The sequence below is a fragment of the Festucalex cinctus genome, chromosome 9 (genome assembly GCF_051991245.1).
Source record: "Festucalex cinctus isolate MCC-2025b chromosome 9, RoL_Fcin_1.0, whole genome shotgun sequence".
Lineage (NCBI taxonomy): Eukaryota > Metazoa > Chordata > Actinopteri > Syngnathiformes > Syngnathidae > Festucalex > Festucalex cinctus.
In genome coordinates, this window is record NC_135419.1 from 22,234,085 (window position 1) to 22,247,203 (window position 13,119).

Genomic DNA, 13,119 nt, shown 5'->3' on the forward strand with positions numbered 1-13,119 from the left:
CTTGGCGTGGCTGACTTTGCGTGGCAGACTTTGCGTGGCAGACTTTGCGTGGAAAGACTTTGCGTGGAAAGACTTTGCGTGGAAAGACTTGGCGTGGAAAGACTTGGCGTGGAAAGACTTGGCGTGGAAAGACTTGGCGTGGAAAGACTTGGCGTGGAAAGACTTGGCGGGAAAGACTTGGCGGGGAAGACTTGGCGGGGAAGACTTGGCGGGGAAGACTTGGCGGGGAAGACTTGGCGGGGAAGACTTAGCAGACTTGGCGTGGAAGACTTAGCAGACTTGGCATGGAAGACTTAGACTTGGCGATAACAGACTTGGTAGACTTGGCAATAAAGACTTGGTAGACTTGGCAATAAAGACACCACTGTGACCAGACACGCAGACATTCAAACAGCAAACAACAAACATCAAACAATGCTCCCACACCCGCGTGAGCCAAACACCACTCCCTTATACAAACACTAATGACAATAACAGGACACACCTGGGAGACACAGCAGGGAGGGGGAACCAATCAGCAATACACACCAGGAAGGGAAGACACAAGCAGGTGGACAAGGTTAACCATAACGAGACTGGGGAAGAAGACAGGAACACCAGACAACCAACACTCACCAAAATAAAACAAAAACCCAAACAAACTGAAACGTGACAGATAAAACCATGGTAGTTTAAACGAATATAGGTCTACATTTAATTTCCTTCAGGGGCAATTCAAACAAAATTACATTTACATAAGCCATGTAAAGTAACGCTGCCTCCTAGAACAGTGAAGTATTGAAATGCTTATTGAGTTTGAAGCACTTTTACCAGCATAAACAAAATGGCATGGTGGCCATTAAAAAAAGATCACATTGCTTTATCTTCTAAGAACACACAATGTATAAAGAGAAAACCATTTCAATATATGCAGTACCTTGCAAAACACACACACCCCACCAAGTTCATAGTTTTGCCATAACCACACATACACATTTGATATAAGGAAGGTCCGTGAAACAGTGAAATCAACAACACAGCAACACATTTATTCAGATCATCAATTTCATTTTAAGCTTGGCATTAAATCAATATCTGCTCTGCACAATCAACACTTCCATTTCCTTTTTCTCTGACAGAGCTAAGGAAATAATGAGGTGAAAGAGCTGTCATCTTTGTGGTGCTTCATCTTCATCACAGCTTTTGATGGCATACTACAATTATGAATGCTATCTCATTTTCTGATGACTCTTAACATGAATATATACTAATGGCTCTCTTTCTTCATGAGGCATAGGCACAGATGACGGGGGAGATGGAGGGAGCAAGGCATGCTAACTGTACTAATGTATGTCCCCCATATTTTGCCACATAAGAAAGCATATAACTCAAATTAAAGGTGCATTATGGAGTTTGTCACTATTCTATTCATGACTGCCACCTCTGGCCTAAGGCGTAACTGTAGCCTCTGTGTAAAGCATATGCATGGTGAGCATGCGAGTTCGTGCGCTTGAATAAACTCGAAGCTTTTTCAGTTTTCTTGGAGAATGAGCTGGAGTTTGGGTTGTGCTCGAAGCAGGCCTCTTGTTTTCTTCCTTTCTTTTCAGTGTCGTACACTAACATTCCACGTTCAAGTGGATGACCATGACGTCAAGTCAAGTTAATTTATATAGCCCTTAATCACACAAAAGTCTCAAAGAGCTTCACATGCCCACAGTTGACAAATACCAATGACAACCCCTGATCAAACTACAAAATGGTGATGAGCATTACAGTTCTTTTAGGTGAACTGAATCATTAGAGACCTCGGACAATTCAGAGCACCCAATTAACCTGCCATGCATGTCTTTGGAATGTGGGAGGAGACCGGAGTACCTGGGGAAGACCCACACATGCACGGGGAAAACATGCAAAAAACAAAACAAAAAACCCAAACATTTTTTCTCAGATCTATACTATTGGTCAGTGTGTGAGTATGTGTGTGTTATTTATTTATTTTTTATAAATTAGTGAAAAAAAAATGCAGTATTGAAAATGGCTCACTCTCTTTGACAATGCAGTTTTAATGGTTGAACAAATGTGCTTGGGCTGTCCTTAAATGTGATGGTTTTGTAATCCTATTACTCTGCTACTCTGTGCCTTTTAATTGTCGTCTGGGGATTAAAAAAAAAAAAAAGTCATTGATTGATGGATTCTACCCAACGCCAGCATTATTTTAAAACAAAACAAATGGACAATATACACATAATTATGGATTTATTACATGTTCTTACAGCAGTGCTTCTCAATTATTTTCTGTCATGCCCCCAGGAAGAAGAAAACATCTCGCGCCCCCCCGACCCCCACGCGACTATAAATGGTATCATTTGCCGATAAAATTGTTAAAAGCACACCTCTGCATAACACTGTATCCGTATTAACGTATAAGAGAATTAAAAAAAGAAAGAAATATGGACCAATTTACAACAAATAGCTTAATTAACTGTAACAGAAAAGATTTAAAGTGCATCTGAAATTAAAAAATAAAATTAAATCCTTAATTGAACTATAAACATTTTTTGACTGACCATGTCAAACCATATGATACGGAAAAATAAAATAAATAAAATTACATAAAATCAATTAATAATAATGCATTCAAACTGATCACCAACATTAACTCAGGAGCACAATATTAAAAAAAAAACAAAAAAAACTTTAACCTGCAAAACAAAAATATAAAATAATTTGTGCTGATTTTTTTTTGCTGTGTGCAAAGCGCGCGCATGCTCAGTGCAAACAAAACCCCTACATCACCGACCGAATGCTCCCTGCGCACACTCTGCCAATAATGAGAGCGCCACTGCCCCCTAATGTAGTGGAGGTGCAATTGCACTTTATTCTAGGACAGTAAAAAAAAAAAAAAAAAAAAAAGCATGTTCCCCGAGGTCAAACGCGCCCCCCTTGATGGACCCTCGCGCCCCCCCTGGGGGGGCCCGCCCCACTATTTGAGAAGCACTGTCTTACAGGATGCCAGCAGAACAGAAGCAAAAGATTACCAGGTCAAACAAGTTCTGAAGATCTGTGTCTTCCATCGAAGTGAGGTGAAGAACCATCCCAAGCCTCTGTTTCCATTGTCGTTGAAGGAGCTGAGGTGCTTGACAGCTGCATAAGTGTTGCACAGGCAACACCTTCTCATTACCTACCCAATTACCTACCAAAAGTGAAGTATGCATTTGAGGTGTTTCAGAAGCTTTCTTGAGCCTGATGTCCTGAAACTTTCACCAAAAGTCCATTCCCTGCGAAAAAAAAAAAACAAACTCCAGTGTGAGTGAACAGGTTTATTGATTAGCCTGAAAGTCAAGGTGCCTTCTATAGAGTTTTGCTAAAAGAAAGTGGCAATTGAATTGTAATGATCCTTACCACCAGCCCCACCCCACCATGTCGTCTGTATTTTGTTATCGATGGTGTGTATTCTCTTGAATGAATTTGTTGCACTGAATTAACCCTGTTTGGCTACACTAGTATTCCCAATTTGTTGATCAAAAAGTGTGTACTGTCAGCTTCTCTTATTTCAAATATTGCTGTTTAACAGAAATATAGATCCTGTTCTGGATTTAGTTTTTCTTAAACTTGCAATGTTTATTCTCCACACTTTATTGCCGCGTAACAACTCCCACACATAATACTTCCAATTTACACTGTTGAAATTTCAACTAGCTTCAAAAATTGACGCCTCCTGGGGTATATATCATCTGATTCCACATTACTTACAGTATTTGCACAATTTAACCTTTAATATCAACTTTTCCCCATTCATTTTCAATGGGACAGACATTGAACTTTTTATAAGTATAACTTTCCACGCCCACTTCCATCCATATAACATATCATTACCAGGTGTCTGATACTGCTTGGTGGCACAGTTGGTAAAGCGCATTGTCCAGTAATCAGGAGGTTGTAATTTCCTAATTTATCTCTCAATTTACATCATATCATTCAAATCTTAGCATTCCACTATTAGCATTCAGCTTTCAGCATTCCCACGCAATTTCTCCAGAAATTGCACTTAGTCTAGTTGGAAATGGCGTTGATTCTTTCATATGTTTCCATTAGGTGCTACATGTGAAGTTTACAACTTTAGGATAGTAAGGAGCCACTTCAAAAATTTTCTTGTATAGCTGTTGGACCAAAACAGAGAAATTGTTGTCCATTTAAAGCAGTGGTGTCAAACCGAATCCCTCGAAGGCCGCAGGCCTACAGGTTTTTGAGGCCTCCCATTTTCAACACAGCTGATTCATATTTAAGCTCATCAACAAGCTCTGCAGGAGCCAGATAATTATCCTGATCCTTGAATCAGGTGCGTTGGAGTAGAGAAGCCTAGAAATCATGCAGTGAAAAAGTTTACAACATGCATTTTGGAAATTAAATTGACCTCATAGCAGTCAGATGCATGAAACTTTTTTCTCCTGAAGTGCTTGAAATAGATAATCCAAGTATTTCTCAAATAATGAAAAAATTCTTTGTAAATGTTATAAATGTTGCAGGCGGACCCGTCGCCATGGGCGGGCCTTGGGGGTCCGTGCCCGCCCTGTCAGTCAGCCGTGCCCGTCCTGTCAGTCAGCCGTGCCCGCCCTAGCAAGATGACTCGCCAACTATTCGTCCTATCAGTCACGTAAACTTGCGCCTTCTGTTTTAAGTAAAGCATGGCGCGCCAGCCAACCACATACCTCCTTTCAAGTTTGGCTGTGATTGACAACTAAGCGAGCCAATGACAATCAGGATCAGTAGGGATGGGGTGGGGTGGGGGGGAGACGCGCGCTCTGCAGACGTGCCTTAGCCAAATCTACTTCCGGGTAGATAGTGCGCATTTGCCGGCTGGCGCTGGGACAAAGACTGAGCAGTGAACACCTCGTGCCGCTTTAATGGAAGCCACCAAATGCCAAACCTCGATCCAGGATGACACAGTTGACATCAATGGGAATCCTGAGTCCACTGGTTACGTTTACAAGTGAGTGTCAAACTTCTATTTTAATTAGTCAAGCCACAAAGCACGGATGAATTGTAGCAATACACAGTATGCTGTTAACAGACCCAAGCAGTCACACATACACAACAACAACTAAGGAGCATAAAATTATCACTAAAGCAGTTGCAGTACAATGTGAGTTGAATTCTCTTTTTTTATTGCCAAGTTTGTTCATGTTGATGACTGTCACTAAGTTCTAATAAAAAAAAACAGCACTTTACACATCCTTTTGGATTGATATTCTGCTTAGTTTTTCACTGAACCCATATGTTGTTTCTGTATATCATCGACATAACTCAACCTTATTTCTAAATCACTTTAAAACAGCCATTGCTGCATACAAAGTGCTGTGCATGGAAATTAGTCTTTTAGTAGACACAAGTGAAATAAAATAACACAAAATAAAATTAATTTGAGTAAATATAAGTAGATAAGTATACACGTGTAGCGAGCAGTGACGGGAGTCGGAGGCAGAGTGTTGAAGTCCGGATCCAAAGACCGGCGGTTTATTGATATCAGCTTCTCATCGTTTAACAGCAACAACAACTCACTCTGCGCGAGGCTCACAGACCTACCAACATTTTGTTCTTTTATCCTTTCATCCCAACAAACTCCCCCTTCGTCCCAACGTTCCGTGGGTGAATTATGTTCTAATCACTACACACGCAAATAAAATACTAAAAAAAAAAATCTGTACAAGTATAGAAATAAAATAACACAAAATACAGAAGGCACCATAAAAAAAGTAAAATGATGTGAAGTCTCATGCTGAGTCAAAGATCAAAGAATAGAGATGTCTGGCAAAAATGAAAGGAAATTTTGTCCATATCGTACAGCCCTAATCCAACACGCAAATGAAGGCAACTGCTAGCCAATTCCAGATAGAAGGGGCTGGGTCACAGAGTCATTCATTCGGACATAGTTGTTTACAGAAGTGAAGAGTGGATTTGTTTCAAATGAACTTTTGAGTTGAATAAATGCAAAATGAACTACACATTTTTTTTCAGTTTGTCTTTTAGATTTCAGAACGAACTGCCGCTTTTAAGTGACAGAAAATATTTCTGAACACTTTTGCAGTTGTCACAATGCCGCTGTTCAACCTGATGAACATTAGATTTAGGTTGATAAAGTGTGCCCCCCCCAAAAAAGGTAATGCCCCCCCTACAATTTCTTTCTGGTGACGGGTCTGGTTGCAGGTGTTCCTGTGGTAACTGTGTAGCAATGGCAACAGTGAAGGAGAGTGTTTGCTGTCAGAGTCCGGAGCGCAGCAGAACCAGTGCATCACCCATCACTGGACGTTCAAAGCGGTCTGCCTCAGTGTGGAAGTCTTGCAGACCGCTTACCGATTCCTTCTTGTGTAGTTTCAGTAAAAAGGAGAACATTTCCATCGAATGACTACAAAGGAAACCACGAAATATGATATAAAGGAAGTGCGCTGCTGGTGAAGTGACGCTGCTGCCTTGCTGCTCGACATTAATTATATGGAGATAAACTACATCACCGGGCCCTGTTACGGGGCCCGTGTCTGTAAGTTTTAATTCACAACGTTTGATTTACGACGTTTTTAAATCCTTTAACACGCCAGAGTTCTGCCATCACCGTGCTCACTGTGCTTGTTTGCCTGTCCCACCGTCGCGGCCGTTCGGCGGGCCGGAGCTTCTGGTTCCGCCGTCGGGACTGCTGGCCGGGCTTGCGTGCCGGAACAACCGTTGCCGCTGCTCGGGGGCCTGTTCCACCGGTTCTGCTGTCGCCAGCCTGTTTCGCCGTCGCTGCTGTTCGGCGGGCCGGGGTCTCTGGTTGCAGCTGCCTGCCGGGTTCGTCGGCTGGATTGACGGTCGATGCTTCTCGACGCGGCGCCTGACCAGCTCTGCCATCGTCGCTACGCACCGGGGCTTGCCTGGTGAATCGACCGCCGCAGCTACTCGACGCCGGGCCTGCCCAATTCCGCCGTCGTCGTTGCGCACCGGACTTGCCTGATCGTCTCTCGGTTGCTGCTGCTTGGCGGGCTTGCCTGTTTTGTTCAACGGGCTTGCCTGCATCGTTGTTTTTCGCCATTTACACGTTGACTGCAGTACGGCGAGGGGGAAGAGAAGGAGGGGGACCCCTCAATCTCAGGATACTTCGGACAACAACATGCCACCAAAACAGAAACAGGACTCAAAACCGGAGGAGGACTACTTAACGCTCACACAGGTAAACAAAATGCTACAACAACAAAACGAACTTTTCAATACACTCCTAAATCAACAACAGGAACAATTTAAAGGATTTGTTGAAATAATACTGGATTCAACTAATGCACGCATTGACAATATCACCAGAGAACTACAAGAAGTTAAGGGGAGTCTGCAATATACGCAAAAGGAGGTGGATGATCTTAAAACAACTCAAATTAATCACATTGAAAACGGTAAAACCATGCAAACTGAAATGTACAAAATATGTGACAGTTTAATCATTTTAAATGAGAAAATGGAATATTTAGAAGGACAGTGTAAAAGAAACAATCTGATTATTGATGGAATTGAAGAATCACCAGGAGAAACATGGACTGACACTGAAGATAAAGTAATGAAACTATTCAGAGATAAATTACAATTTCAGGACAAGATAGAATTGGAGCGTGTGTATCGGACTGGCAAACGGGAAACTGGGAGGACCAGACCCAGGACAATTACAGTTAAATTTGAAAAGTACAAAGATAAAATAAAAATTCTACAAAAAACAAAACATCTTAAGGGCACAAACATATACATAAATGAGGATTTTACTGATATTGTTCGAAAAAAACGGAAAGAACTTATACCAGAAATGAAAGCAGCACGGGAAAGAGGAGATATTGCCTACCTAAAATACGACAAGCTTATAATTCATCCCCGTACAAGCACACCCAGACACTTGCACCAACACAACTCATCAATAAAATGAAGGAAGACACAGTACACTTGATGACGAAAAGTTGACAAATACTAGAATGGAAAATCTATACCCAAACACAAAAAAATTACAAATATTTGATTATACGGAACATAAGAGATCTGATCCAGAAAATGGCATTGATCCAGATAAATTTTTATGTAGTAACAACTATGACCTTGCCTGCGAGTACCACACTGATGAGCAATTCAATGTAAATGTAAGTAAGGATTTTCGTGCATTCTCAATCATACATTTTAATAGTAGAAGTCTATATAAAAACTTTACAGAAATTAAAAAATGCTTGAGTAAAATAAATAAATTCCAAATTATAGCCATATCAGAGACATGGCTTGATAATGAGAAAATAAGCGATATAGAAATGGAAGGATATGAATTGTTTACAATGAATAGGGAAAACAGAAGGGGAGGAGGAGTTGCAATATATGTTGATAAGGTTTTCAAATGTAGTAAAATTGAACATCTAACTACTACTGTGGATAATGTAATGGAATGTGTAACTATTGAAGTTCACATAAAAAATATATCAAACGTAATTATAAGTTGTATATATAGGACACCAGGATCATGTCTTGATACATTTAACGATAAGTTAACAGATATCCTTAGTTATACAAATGATAAAAAATTGCGAATATTGTGTGGTGATTTTAATATTGATTTATTAAATCCTAATGGACATCAGAAGACAACTGATTTTATAAATATGATTTATAGTAATAGTTTATTTCCTGTTATTATAAAACCTAGTAGAATAACAATCGATACAGCTACCCTAATTGATAATATATTCACAAATAAAATTGACCTTAAAATAGAAAGTGGACTCCTTATTAACGATATAAGTGATCACCTCCCGATCTTTGCAATTTTTTATGATTATTTTGATAAAAAAATGAAGCCGACTACTTACACATTTGAAACTAGAGTAAGAACAACACGTTCCATGGCTGCCTTTAAGTTGGATTTAGAGAAACACAACTGGTCTGAGGTTTATTCAAATAACGATCCTGATATTGCATATAGTGAATTTCAGTCAACCATTATTTCTTTATATAATAAACATTGTCCATCAATTAAAATTACAAGAAAGTATAAAGGTCCAAATAAGACATGGATGACGAAGGGAATACAGAATGCATGCAAAAAGAAAAATAATTTATATAAAAGATTTATTAAATTGAGAACTGTGGAAGCTGAAACAAAGTACAAGATCTATAAAAATAAATTAGCAAATATTATTCGAATAAGAAAGAAAGATTATTACCATGAATTATTAGAACAGAATAAAAGCAATACACAAGAAATATGGAAAACACTAAATCATGTAATTAAAAAAAGTTCTAAAAAAACAAATTTTCCACAATATTTTATAAAAGATAACGATATGGTAATTGATGAAATTTCTGACATAGCTAATAATTTTAATGAATATCTAGTTAACGTGGGCAGTAACTTGGCAAACAAAATCCCAGAGCCAAGAAACAAACGTGAAATAGATAAGAACATTGTAAATAATTCATCCACAATGTTTCTTAATGATGTTAATGATATAGAAGTATTAAATGTTGTGAAAACATTAAAAAATAAAAAGTCTACTGACTGTCTTAACATTGATATGACATTAGTTAAAAGTATTATGAAATATATTGTACAACCTTTTACATATATTTGTAATTTATCATTTAAAACTGGTATATTTCCATCAAAAATGAAGATAGCCAAAGTCATTCCTGTTCATAAAAGTGGAGAAAGACACACGTTTAATAACTACAGACCAATATCATTGTTGCCACAGTTCTCAAAAATTCTAGAAAAATTATTTTCATATAGATTGGATAATTTTATTGAGAAACATAAGCTCTTAAGTGAAACCCAATATGGGTTTAGAGAAAAACGGACCACCTCAATGGCAGTCATGGAGCTTGTAGAAGCAATATCTACCGAAATAGATAATAAAAAATTTACTGTTGGGATTTTTATGGATTTAAAAAAAGCTTTTGATACTATAGATCATTCTATATTAATGAATAAATTAAATAAATATGGAATAAGAGGTTTAGCTTATAAGTGGATGAAAAGTTATTTGGAAAATAGATATCAGTATGTGCAGTTTAATAATGTACAATCAGAACACATGAAGATCACTCATGGAGTTCCCCAAGGGTCTGTGCTTGGCCCTAAATTATTTATACTGTACATAAATGATATTTGCTATGTCTCAAAAATATTGAAAAGTGTCTTATTTGCTGATGATACAACTTTCTATTGTTCAGGAGAAAACCTGAAGCAGCTTCTGACTACTGTGGAGTATGAATTGAATATAATAAAAAAATGGTTTGATGTAAATAAATTATCATTGAATTTAAATAAAACCAAGTTCATAGTATTTGGCACTAGACAAATCACACATCAAGTTAAAATTATGGTGAATTCAATTGAAATAGAAAGGGTGAATGAAAATAAATTCCTTGGAGTTATTATCGATGATAAATTATGTTGGAAGCCACACATAGAAACTGTTAAAAGGAAAATGTCAAAAATCATAGGGATACTCTATAAAAGTAAGGATGTTTTAAACATGAAATCATTATATATATTATATAGTTCACTATTATTACCATATTTGACCTATTGTGTGGAATTATGGGGAATGGCATATAAAACAAATACTAACACCGTTTTCAAATTGCAAAAGAAAGCTATAAGAATTATTAATGGATCAAAATATACAGAACCAACACATCCACTATTTATTAAATTAAATGCAATGAAATTTTATGACTTGGTGGATTTTAAAATAGCACAAATAATGTATAAAGTTTATAACAATTTACTCTGCCACAGTACTCAGAAGTTATTTGAAATTAGACACAGTCCTTATGATATAAGGGGTACAAGTGTGTACAAAAAACCCCAAATAAGAACAAATATTAAGCAAAGGTGTGTATCTGTAAAAGGTGTTGATCTGTGGAATCATTTGGAAATTGCTCTGAAAAATTGTGACTCAATGCTGGAGTTTAAAAAAATGTTTAAAAGTAAAGTACAAAAAAATTATCTATGTCAGACCAGAATATGAAAAATGTACATGTGAGTATGTGTAAATGATCTAGATAGGTATTATGGTATATGTTTAGTAAATTTATGTATATATGTTTTGGTAAATGTGAATATGTTAAGTGCACTTGTGTATATGTGTGTATATGTATGTATGTATATGTGTATATATATATATATATGTGTGTATGTATGTATATATGTATATATATATATATAACTTGGATTTTATATATCATTTATTATTATTATTATTTTTTTATATATATATTTTTTTTAATAATTAGTAAATTAAAATTGTATTAATAATGAAATAAGTTTAAATATATTGAGTAAAAGGGGTAGGACTAGATAAGTTTTTAACTTCTTCCTACTCCCTTTTGAACATGTAAGTTATGATTGATTGGATGATTATTTTATTGGGATTTTCTTCTCTTTTGATTGTTGTTGTTTTCTGTTTTATTTCTGCTGTTCATTTGTTTATATGTTCAAAAAAATAATAAAAGGAAAAAGGAAAAAGGTAAATAAATACAATTATACAAAAGAAATGCATGCCTTTTTCTTTTCATCCAAATTATAAATGAACAAATAGAGAACAATCAGCTATGCCTATAAATTTACAATTTTATTTTACAAATGTACAAATTGCATCTTGCTATCCAGTGATTCATCTCCCACAAAAATAAAAAATAAAATATCGAAAGGCAGTAGCTCATTGCGCTTCCTACAATTGGTCACAAAATCCAATATCCGAGTCTGAAATTGTCATGTCTAAAACTCAGCTATTACTCCACTGAAAAAGTTAACGGTAAGTAAAGTGTGAATTGTATGACCGCACAGCCTCTGCCTAGTCTGGCTTCTGAAAGTCTGCACACAGTGGTCGGCGTTCGTTCTGCATTTCCTGGTCCAGCGGCAGCTTTCAAGGAGTGTGTCCTCATCCAGATTGGCCCCCTGACAGATGGTCTCCACAATCTTCTTAAGATCCTCCACATATTCTGTAATAATATACCCATTGAATTATTTAATCGTGTTGTACATATATGCAAAATAATTAGAATTAACTTTCATTTCTGTTCCTACTTTTTCCCCACTATGTTGTGATTAGATTGTTGAATTCTAATTGTGGATGTTGATATTTCAAAGAAAAAATACATATGAAATGTTGGCTGTCCCAGGACTTTGCACACAATACAGGACCGTCTCAGAAAATTAGAATATTATGGCTTTTATTTTATTTTTTACTTGGTCTGAGGAAATATTCTAATATTTTGAGATAGGATATTTGAGTTTTCTTAAGCTGTAAACCATAATCAGCAATATTAAAAATAAAAGGCTTGCAATATTTCAGTTGATTTGTAATGAATCCAGAATGTATGGCATTTTTGCTTATTTAATTGCATTATAGAAAATAATGGAATTTATCACAATATTCTAATTTTCTGAGACAGTCCTGTAGATGCTCCTTTCCTGTACTGTACTTGGGATAGCACCCAGTTTATTTGTAACATCCTGGATCTGGTGTGCATGGAGGGTCTGAGTTTCCACGGTCACCAAAAGAGCTCTGCCTGGACAAAACTGTCTGCACTCCTGAAAATATGATTCCATAAACATATGTACCATGCAAAGTATATTGTTTGAGATGATCAAAACCAATTATTACAATAACTATCCTTACCCTTTTGATGTCCTTTAGCTCAAATTGAGACTGCTACGGTTCTTGTTGAGGGCAAGGCTTGACATGAAGCTTCTTTTTGCTTTAAAAAAGAAAAAGCAATTTTTAAATAAGAAACTATGTTGAAATGCAGGTAATATTTACACCTATACAGCCATTTTATTCTTTGAAAAATGCACAATACATTTGTAAATTACATGTACATGACAAATTTGAACACTAGGTGGGGTGAGTAATTTGTTTTTCCATAAATTGGTGTGTTATCAATCATGTATATTGTACAATAAATTTACTCACATTTTGGATGCAAACACCAGATACAACACCCAAATCATCTTCCAAACATGTCGCCTGTGTAGCAGTTTCATTCGACTCATACTCACTCCATAAGCATCTCATCCACCATCTGAAACAAAGTTTGAGCTGTTGTTAACTTCAACACATATGCACAGCACAATACATAATG